The sequence below is a fragment of the Saimiri boliviensis genome, chromosome 6 (assembly GCF_048565385.1).
Source record: "Saimiri boliviensis isolate mSaiBol1 chromosome 6, mSaiBol1.pri, whole genome shotgun sequence".
NCBI classification, from domain to species: Eukaryota; Metazoa; Chordata; class Mammalia; order Primates; family Cebidae; genus Saimiri; species Saimiri boliviensis.
In genome coordinates, this window is record NC_133454.1 from 32,033,499 (window position 1) to 32,045,060 (window position 11,562).

At 38.0% G+C, this 11,562-nt stretch overlaps 1 protein-coding gene across 3 annotated transcripts in view; it reads right to left on the reverse strand.

The window, feature by feature from the left end:
- MTMR2 (myotubularin related protein 2) overlaps positions 1 to 11,562 on the reverse strand; it is a 91,515-nt gene that overhangs the window by 56,252 nt on the left and 23,701 nt on the right. The gene's annotated exons all lie outside the window — the stretch shown is intronic.

The window sequence follows — 11,562 nt, forward strand, 5'->3', positions numbered from 1 at the left end:
ATGTCTTTTTTTTTTTTTTTTTTTTTTTGAGGCAGGGTCTTGCTCTGTCACCCAGGCTGGAGTGCAGTGGTGCAGTCATAGCTCAGTGCAGCCTCAAACTCTTGGGCTCAAGTGATCCTTCCCACTCAGCCTCCCAAGAAGCTGGAATTATAGACACAAGACACCATGCCTATCTTATTAACAACCATGCTTCCTAAGACATCAAACTTCAAGTAGAAGGGATCCTATTGGTTTTGCTCAACATTCTATTCCTAGGACCTAGCATAGCACCTGGTGTAAAGTAGACACTCAGGAAATATTTGTTAAGAACTGCATGAGAATCATCAGAAGATTGAATTATTCTAATGAAATTCACTAGAGGTCATCACTACAGCATACAAGACAAAACAAAAAAATCTGTTAAAGAAGGGAGAGAAGTGAAACATGGGTAGGGGAAGATGGAAAGTCTAGTTTTCCTTCTGGAGTTGTTATTGTGTACATATTATTCTGCATACCATATATCATGTCCCGTTCTCATCAAAAGACTTCCTAAGATATTGAGACAAACATTTATTTTAAGAGGTCAGCTTAAAAGAATGACAATCTTTAAAAAAAAAAAAAACAACTGGTGGGAATTGGTTTTTGACTGTGTTATTTCCACTGAAGTGGTTAAATATGTAGTTGGGAATTGAGAAACCAGGATTAATCCTATCTAGCTAACAGCGGTATCCTTGGCCCATTACATCGTCACTCTGTGAAAAGTGCCAATTACACTGTTAGTGGTTCTTAACTTTTTTGGTAGTCATAGACCTCTTTGAAAATCTCATGAAGCTATTTTCTGAATTGCTCATAATGTTGGGGATTTGAAGGTTAAGAATCTTGGCCCGGATGATCCCTTTTAATTCTAAGGTTGGTCCAGAGCTTCTGAAATGATTCTTCTATCTTTTGTAACATCCATACACTATGCAGATAAATGCTAAAAAAAAATTAAATAAACTTTTTATATACACACACAGGCACACATGCATGTGTGCTAAAATAGCTTCATATTTGAACATTTTTAATATTTTAAGTATGTAATCACAGTCTTAAATATAAAGTTAAGACACAAAGACTAAACAGAATTCAATATTGTGTTTCTTACAATAAAGTCTTTAAGAGAATATTTATGTATAATAGAGTCAAAGGGAAACTAAATCCAACAACTACATATATTTCAGGAGCTCTGGACTATCGCTGTGCAAATTCGACACCCTTACTTACAATAGAAATGACATCTATCAACAAATGTTAGCCACAATTCCTTTAAATATTTTCATTGTTTATATTATGTGATTTTACCAGAAACTATACCTATTTAGCTAACTAGTGATTCTATTTCAAATGTCTCACATTTCAAAATATATCCACAATAATTCTGGGGAGAGAGATACCCTAACAACACATATACACTTGGCTCAGTAACTCTTCTAAATAAATAATCCGACTAAACTGGACCAGATTAACATAAACTCAAATGACTCCAGGATATCACCCTTGCCGGTGTTCAACAAGGTTATGTTTACAAGTCTTCTTATTCTGTAATTCACATACTTACTCTAACCTTGTGACCACAGCACACTGGAGCTGGCTATTTGCTTCAGTGGCCTGCCTGACTCACCTGGAGTACTTTTCTTCCAACCTGAAAAAATGGAAACACTTGACTTGGAGTAATCTTGGTACTTGCATTTCTTACAGCAAACTCATTTTTCTTTCAAATATAACATATGGTTTTACTTGACAAGTCTCTTCTCAAATCTGTAGACTATATTTCATTCTTAGAGTTTAGCCATCTTCCATATTTTGGCAAAGTGTCTATCATCATTGCTTCCATTTCTCAATGCCCAATCACTGCTTAATATCTTGGAATCTAGCTTCTGCCACCATCAAGTGATGCCCTGAAATCGTTCTTTCTATAATTATTAATAAACTGATTGGTTTTTTAAAAAAATGTTTTTTTTCTTAGTTCTGATTCTATAAATGCTCATCTCCCCTCAGCAGCATATTATTTTGGTTACCCCATTTCTCAGTTTAACCAATGTTTTAGTGCCTACAATATGCAAGATATTACTCATCTAGGAACCCTTAGAGATACAGAGATAAATATGACCCTTGGGCATTGTTTATATTATGTGATTTTACCGGAAACTATTATCTATTTAGCTAAGTATTGATTCTTAAATATCTTACATTTCAAAATATATCCATAATAATATCAAGGAGACAGACCACCTAACAATACTGTATATGAAAAGTTCATATGAAGTTTTACTTAAGAGGCTCAAGAAACGCTTTTATGAAAGAGGTAGTATCTGATGTTAGCCAGAAAATAAAAGAGGGTCAACACCTCTCAACAATTTCACTAACCAAAGGAACAGCATGAAAAAGGACAAAGTAGGAAATTAAAAGCATGTTAAAGTTACTGGAGGAGTCAGATGACTTTTGTTGGAGTACAGAGTACTTAAAAGGCACAATTAGAAGATAAGCCTGAAAAGGTAGGTTTGGATTACAGTGTAGAAAGTGCTGAATAATAAGTTGATATTTCTGTAAGCACTGACAGACCTCTGAAAATTCCTGATTCTAGAAAGACTTTTAACAATAAGTCAAAGAATGGATTACAAGAGAAGGAAAATCTGTTAGAAGACTATTAGGAGATCTTCTCAAGTCAGAGGTACTGAGAGCCTAAAATAGCAGTAAAAATAAAATAGGAGTGGACATATGGGACACTTTGGAAACAGAATCAATAGAATTTAGCAGCTGACTTGACATGAAAAACAAGGGAGAAGAAAGGATCAAAATATGATACCCAATCTTGCTGACTGAGAAATCATTATGCCAAATTAGACAGTAAAGAAGAAAATAGGTCATTTCAGGAGCTGCTGATTTCTGTCTTGAAATTTTTTTTAAAACTGAGGTGGTACAAGGCCAAAGCATTTTAGATTTTACTTGATCATATATTTGTTCATTCATTCATTTAGGTAATGTTAATTTACTGCTTATCAGTGTTATATGAGTGCTTTATAAAGATATATAGGTAAGGCCAGGTACAATGGCTTTCGCCTGTAATCCCAGCACTTTGGGAGGCTGAGGCTGGCGGATCATCTGAGGTCAGGAGTTCGAGTCCAGCCTGACCAACATGGAGAAACCCCGTCTCTACTAAAAATACAAAAAATTAGCCGGGTGTAGTGGCACATGCCTGTAATCCCAGCTACTTGGGAAGCCGAGGCAGGAGAATCACTTGAACCCGGGAGGCAGAGGTTGCGCAGAGCTGAGATTGCACCACACTGCACTCCGGCCTGGGCAACTCCATCCCCCCCCCCAAAAAAAAACAAGATATATATGTAATACAACGTTATATGTGCTCCCAAATTACAGCCTCATGGGAGAGGCAGACTCCTTTTTAACTGTCTATGAATCTGATTGTGATGCATGCTGTAAGAGTGGTTTTAAAAAAATGCAGGAGCGATGAGAGAGATCCAAGATGGCTGATCACTAGCAGCTCGGGATTGTAGCTCTCAGTGAAAGCTCAGAGAACGAGAGGACGCCACACCTTCACATGAATTCTTGTTGCTCACGCACCAGGAGATTCCCAGCGGAGAAGCCCCACGGGTTGCCAGCGCAACTCTTGTAACCAGCAAGGCAGTTTTGCTGGCACTTTGGAGCGTCGGTTCTTGGTGCAGAGTCAGAAAAGCACCATCAATCTTAACGCTACTGATTTAGTCAGTGCAGTGGGTTGCTCAGATTTCGGCGCTGAGAATCAGTAAGTTGGACGTCCACTCAGAAACCCAATTACAAAGACGGTAAATAGAAAGACCACAGATGAATAAATTTATAACGAAGGGAAGAAAACAGCCAAAAAAGGCTGAGAATACCCAAGATCAGAACGCCTGTCCCTCAGCAGGGGATCACAGTTCCTCATCAGTAATGGAACAAGGCTTGATGGAGAATGAGTGTGTTCCAATTACAGAAGCAGGCTTCAAAATGTGGATAATAAGAAACTTCTGTGAATTAGAAGAACTTCTTTAACCCAATCCAAAGAAACTAAGAACTTTGAAAAAAGGTTTGATGAAATGTTAACAAGAATACACAATTTAGAGAGCAATATAAGTGAATTGATGGAGCTGAAAAACACAATACGAGAACTTCGTGAAGTATGTACAAGTTTTAACAGCCGAACTGATCAAGTAGAAGAAAGGATATCAGAGGTCGAAGATCAACAATGAAATAAAACGAGAAGACAAGATTAGAGAAAAAAGGATAAAAAGGAACGAGCAAAGTCTCCAAGAAATACGGGACTATGTGAAAAGAACTAATCTACGTTTGATAGGTGTACCTGAATGTGACGAAGAGAAGGAATCCAAACTGGAAAATACGCTTCAGGATATTATTCAGGAAAATTTTCCCAACCTAGTAAGGCAGGATAATATTCAACTCCAGGTAACACAGAGAACACCACAAAGATATTCCTCAAGAAGAGCAACTCCAAGGCACATAATCGTCAGATTCACCAGGGCTGAAATGAAGGAGAAAATACCAAGGGCAGCCAGAGAGAAAGGTCAGGTTACCCACAAAGGGAAGCGTATCAGACTTACAGCAGATCTCTCAGCAGAAACCCTACAAGCCAGAAGAGAGTGGGGACCAATATTCAACATCCTTAAAGAAAAGAACTTTCAACCAAGAATTTCACATCCAGCCAAACTAAGCTTCATAAGTGAAGGAAAAATAAAGTTTTTTGTGAACATGCAAGCACTCAGAGATTTCATCACCACCAGGCCTGCTTTACAAGAGCTTCTGAAAGAACCACTACACATAGAAAGGAAGAAACAGTATTAGCCTTTCTAAAAAATACCAAAAAGTAAAGAGCATCAATATAATGAAGAATTTACATCAACTAATGGGCAAAACAGCCAGCTAATATTAAATGGCAGTATTAAACTCACATATATCATTATTAATTCTAAATTTAAATTGACTAAATCCCCCAATCCAAAGATGGACAGGCAATTTGGATAAAAAACTAAAACCCATTGGTATGCTGCATCCAGACCCATCTCACATTCAAGGATACACAAAAGGGATGGAGAAAGATTTACCGACCAAACAGAGAGCAAAAATAAATAAACAAAAAGCAGAAATTACAATTTTTGCCTCTGATAAAATAGTCGTTAAAGCAACAAAGATCAAAAGAAGCAAAGAAGGACATTATATAATGATAAAAGGATCAATGCAACAACAAGAAGAGCTAAAGATCCTAAATATATACGCACCCAATACAGGAATACCCAGACATACAAGACTTATAAAGAGACTTAGACTCCCACACAATAATAGTGGGTGACTTCAACATTAATATTTGACAGATCAATGAGACAGAAAATTAACAATGATATCCAGGACTTGAACTCAGATCTGGAGCAAGTAAACTTAATTAACATTTATAGAACGCTCCACTTTAAATACACAAAATATACACTCTTATGAGTACCACATCATATCAACTTAGAAGTTTAAACGAAATATTGGTTGGCTCCTTGTTTGTTATTCTCTTCCCTCATTTTCTTTCATGTCTCCATTATTAAGCACAATTACAGGCATACCCATATTTAGACTGCATTCTAGCCCAGGCAATAAAGCAATACCCCCATTCTTTCTCCCTCTTCCTCTTTCTCTTTCTTCCTCTTCTTTATTCTTTCTTATTATTCTTTTTTTTTTCTCTCTTTAAAAAAAAAAAAACTAAACTGTGTCAGAAATACAATAGTCTTTAAAATGAGGTTAATTTCTCATATTATTTGAAAAATACAAAGATAAAACTTTGTAGACAGTATGCTCAAAAAAGAAAAAAAATGCAGGAGCACAGAGGAGAAAAGTAATAAATATGATGACTGGTAAAAGCTACACAAACTTGAAAGATATCATATTTGCTGGCCAGTGACCTGTTAGTAGGATTTGATGGTAAAGCAGAAGAGTAAAAACATTCCTGGCCGGGTGCGATGGCTCAAGCCTGTAATCCCAGCACTTTGGGAGGCCGAGGCAGGTGGATCACGAGGTCAAAAGATCGAGACCATCCTGATCAACATGGTGAACCCCGTCTCTACTAAAAAAAATACAAAAAATTAGCTGGGCATGGTGGCGCGTGCCTGTAATCCCAGCTACTCAGGAGGCTGAGGAAGGAGAATTGCCTGAACCCAGGAGGCAGAGGTTGCGGTGAGCCGAGATCGCGCCATTGCACTCCAGCCTGGGTAACAAGAGCGAAACTCCGTCTCAAAAAAAAAAAAAAAAAGAAAAAAGAAAAAAAAACATTCCTGACAGAGAACAGCTTAAATAAATCATTTGGGGAAACCTATGTGACTAGGCTTTGTGGAGGCAAGAAAGGTTCAAGTTATGTCCTGTGAAAAAACCTAGATACCATGCTAAAAGTTCGTATAATATTCTGAGGACAATGGGAAGCCATCAAACATTTCTGAGCAGAAGTGTCAAATAGTTCTATAGGCAGAAACATTTTGCTCAGGTTATGCAGCATCAACTGGGAGAAAAATTCTAGAGGAACTTGGGTCAGTTAATAAGTTACTGTAATAGACAACAGAATGAGGCCACATAATGACAAAGATAGAAAATACAGAAGAGTGAGCAGGTTTGACTAGGATGTGGTATGTGGAAATAGTGCAAAATATTTTGACATCATTGAATTTGAGGTTCTTGCAAAATATCAAAGTAGATATATTCATTAAGCAAGCAGAAATACAGCTTCAAAATTCAATGGAGAGGTTACAGCTAGGTGACAGCTAAATCAAATCCATAAAATTGAATTATGTAGCCCAGAGACAGGATATAAAATAAGATTTAAGATTTAGCAAATGGAACTATTCAAAATAAGTAGTTAACACTACCTAATACTACAAAGCAGTCAAGGAAAATAAGAGAAAATTCCATTGGGCTAATTAATAAAATGTTAAATTAATTACAATGTCAACACAGTCTCTATAATGTTTTAGAAATACATATTTGATGATTGAAAAAGTTAAGGTATGGAGGCATGAACCGCCTCAACTTCTTGCCCTTTCTTCAATACACTTAACTCTATCCAAAGGCACCCCTCCTTCCTATTATAGATAACATTTCCCTGTTCAGGTTCAAAGCCAGTCTCATGTGCATCATTCTGACCCGTCTCCTCTACTTTGGAAGAGGGGCGTGTGTGCGTGTGTGTGTGCCCATGCATGCACACTCACATGCATAAACTTTACACAATACTGGACATTTAGTAGAAACTCAATAGTGATTACCTGAATCTATGTGAGAATTATTAGTAACATTCAAATTGAACTCTACCCTCAACTACTCTATTGACTGTTTTCTAGATGTGATTAATGACCTCAGAAATAAATCCAGGGGCCTTGTTTCTCTCAGTTCTCACCTTCCTTAACCTCTGTGCATTATTTGATACTATCATCACTACCTCCCTCTTGAAATTCTTTGCTCTCTAAGCTTCCCTTGTCATTAAGATGTACTAGCTTTGCTTTTACTCTCTCCTTTTCTAGGTTTTTTTCTTCCAGTTGCTCCCTAAATATAGATGATCTTGAAAGCTCTGATCTTGCCCCTGTTCTCTCTTTTTAATTTCTCTCTGAAATATCATGAATTCCTACAGCTTCAGTTATCACATCTGTGCAAATGATTTTCAAGCCTCTATCTTTAATCTTCTCAGTCCCACATTCACAAATACCCATTACTAGTCAAAGCATTCAACTAACTGGCCCCACACTCTCCTTCCAGCCTTATTTCTCACTCTGATTCTGCTTGGCTACTGCCCACATCTTTCAATGACACTAAGCTGTAAAATACCTAGAATTATAACAAACATTTTTTTTAAAACTGTCCCTTTCACATGCAACTATAGCATTAGTAGCCAGCTATCCTGACAGCCAATCAAGAAATTACAGAATATTAAAAATGTAAGGGACCTCTGAGATCATGCTAGTGAAACTCCATCCCTTCCCTATTTACAAATAAAGTATAACCCAGAGAAGTGAAGTAAATGGTTTCAAATATAGTATCAAATTAGTGGTGCAGCCAGAGAGAGAAAGAGAGAGACAGACAGATAAGCAGATACAGATTTGGATCTCCTTTTGACTAACTCATATTGCTTCTAATATGGAGTACAGAACTAAAAGGGAGAAATGCCCTCAAAGTGCTTATAATCTAACTGAGGAGACAGAACACAAACATATACCCCAATATTTATTTTTATTATATAAACTCACTTCATCAAGATGAAGTTCAGTTGAGACCAATAAGAGAATGCTCCTTGGAGCAGATAAAGCTTAACTGGATTTGGAAACAGATTAAGAATGAAATACCAGACAGTAACTATCTTTAAGCCTATTTCCCATAAATATTTTTATAGTTTTTGAACAATAAGAAACAAAGAATGCGATCCACATGAGAAAGCTGGATTAGCAGTTTAATCCCCCATTTAGAATTCACTATCTATGTGATACTATAAGATCTGATAGTAAATGAAGATAAGGGTTCATAACAATATGATATTATCTCATAGAATTTTACTGTTCCTTGACTCCTCATCCACTGTAAAAGACTGCTTCATTGTCTTTTACCCCACTACTTAGCAGCTATAAGACCATGGGCAGGGTGTTCTACATCTCTGAATCTCGGTTTATTTATATGTAAAATGGCAATGAAATACATACTTCATATAATTGGTTATTTACTTAGCTCCTTATGCTCCAGACAGGCCAACTCATTTCCCTATCCCCAAGCCTCCATCAGCAGGAGTTTAAAAAGGGCATTGGAAATCCATGTGCTCTGAAGAATTAAGGCCATCCTTCCATATTTCTGTTAGCCTCTCCAATACCACTAGCAAAAGTGGAGTCCCCAGATTGTGAGAGTCCCTTGTACAATATTACCCTTCCCTCCCTTCAACATCATTTGTGTTTTAACATGGACAATCTTACCACAGTCCTTGTTTAAAACTGTAAGGGCTAACATCATTATACCCTTTATCTCTATTTTCAACAGTTCTCACAAGTAATCAGAACTACCAGATTCTAATCCCCTTTTTGCCTCTACCTCCCATTTACTCCCTATTCCTTTGTTTCTGGATTTTAAGGTTAATCATCAGCAAAATGACCTTTAGCTCTTCTGAAATGGTCTTTTTACCTTTTATGCTTACTAAAGGCTAGTTTTTACCTCAGGACACTTCCCCAACAGCCTTCTCAAACAGAAAAATAAGCCTTTTTGTTTTCTCTCCTATACTCCTCTTCCACTACTAGGCCTAGAAACCAGGCCTCGTCCCTCACTGCCACTTTCAGATTCTTCCACCTCTGTCTCTCGAAACCCCAAGTATTCGACCTCATGCCATCAGCCTACGGCATGTACCACCCTCTTTGCTGAGGTCATTTATCTGTCTCTAAGTCACTCTCACTCCTTAAGGCTTTAGCTTCAGGCACACCATCATACTTTCTAGTACTACCAACTGCTGTAATTCTTACTGATTCCAATTTCACATAAATGAGCATTTAAACACCTTGGCTATTCAGTTCCTTGAACTCTTCTTCTGCAATGATCTAGTCTTCCATTCTACCTCAGTCATTCACCTCAATGATCATACCCTCAGGACTGGAATTAACTACAATCATTCCCTAATTTAAATTTTAAACACTCTATTGTCAGATCACCAGCTCACTTTCTCTAGTACCCCCACCAACACCTAAAATTGCTGAATTTCACCAAAACCTCCAGTGTTCCTACTACCCTCCATTGTATCTATTTCATGTCCTCACTTCTTGCTTTTCCTGGCTTTTAAAATTCCATGGCTGTTACTACAATCATTCCTTTGCTCTTGCTTACTTCATAGTATTTAAATGGCAACATGGAAACTGGTTAAAGCCAACTTTCTGGCTATTCCAGACCTGTACCCACACAGTTGAATGAGTCTAGAGAAAAACACCACCACAGAGCATGGACACACTTTGAGTTCATGGCCACTTACCTCAACTAGACCCTTAATACTGCCTGGATATCACACATTTCTCTAGTTCATTCACTCTCTCATTATCTTGATAACTATTTCATATATTCTTTGCTTTCCTCACCCTCTATCACCCTCTCCACCCTGAATTTCCTAGATGATCTGACTTCCTGTTTCACTCAAAAATACAGAAGCAAATACAGAAGGTTTTCCACTAGCTCTCCAAATACAACCTGTGTGCATCTGTGTACACATATTCTGCCTTGCTTTCTCCTACTATGGAGAAATCATCCATACTGTTATCTAAAAACCCCTTATTAAACTCTATCTCCTCTCGTTTACACAAGAAAATCTGTCCAGCAATTCTTCCCTCCAGTTACCGCATCATAAAGTTTTCCCCCTCTACTCAATCTTTCTAATTGGCACAGAAACAAATTATTTCTCTCATCTTAATCCCTCCAGATAGTGCTTCATTTCTCTGAGCTTCTTTATAGCAAAACTCACTGAAAGAGATGTCTATGGCTGGGAGCAGTCGCTCACGCCTGTAATCACAGCACTTTCAGAGGCCAAGAGGAACAGATCATGAGGTCAGGAGATCAACACCAGTCTGGCCAACATGGTGAAACCTCGTCTCTACTAAAAATAAAAAAATTAGCCGGGTATGGCGGCATGCTCTTGTAATGCCAGCTACTTGGGAGGCTGAGGCAGGTGAACTGCTTGAACCTGGGAGGTGGAGGTTACAGTAAGCTGTAATAGCGCCATTGCACTCCAGCCTGAGCAACAGACCAAGACTCCATCTCAAAAAAAAAGAAATGATTACGTATATGTCAGAGATGTCTGAGTCAGAGCAACTCAATCTTGAATTGGGGTAGGTAAAATAAGGCTGAGACCTGCTGGGCTGCATTCCCAGGAGGTTAAAGCATTCTGAGTCACAGAATGAGATAGGAGGTCAGCACCAAGACACAGGTCTTAAAGACCTTGCTGATAAAACAGCATGCAGTAAAGAAGCTGGCCAAATCCCACCAAAACCAAGATAAGACGTGACCTTTGCTTGTCCTTACTACTACACTCCCACCAGCACCATGACAGTTTACAAATGCCAGGACAATCATGAATAACCCATCTCTTGTTTAGTATATAATCAAGAAATGATGATAAAAATAGGCAACTAGCAGCCCCTTGGGGCTGCTCTACCTATGGAGTAGCTAGCTGTTCTTTATTCCTTTACTTTCTTAATAAACTTGCTTTCACTTAACAGACTTGCCCCAAATTCTTTCTTGAGCAAGATCTAAGAACACTCTCTTTGGGTCTGGATCAGGACCCCTTTTTAGTAACATATATGCAGAGCTTCCAATTCCTCACTTCTCATTTTCTCCTAAACCCACTTCAGTGAGGCCTTTGCCTCCATCACACCAACAAAAATGCTACTGTCAAGGTTATCAATAATCTCCACTTTACTAAACCTATTAATACTTCCTCCTCATCTATCAGCAGCATTTAGCATAGTTGATCATACCTTCCTCCCTGAAACACTTTCTACACTTGACTTCCAGAACACTATA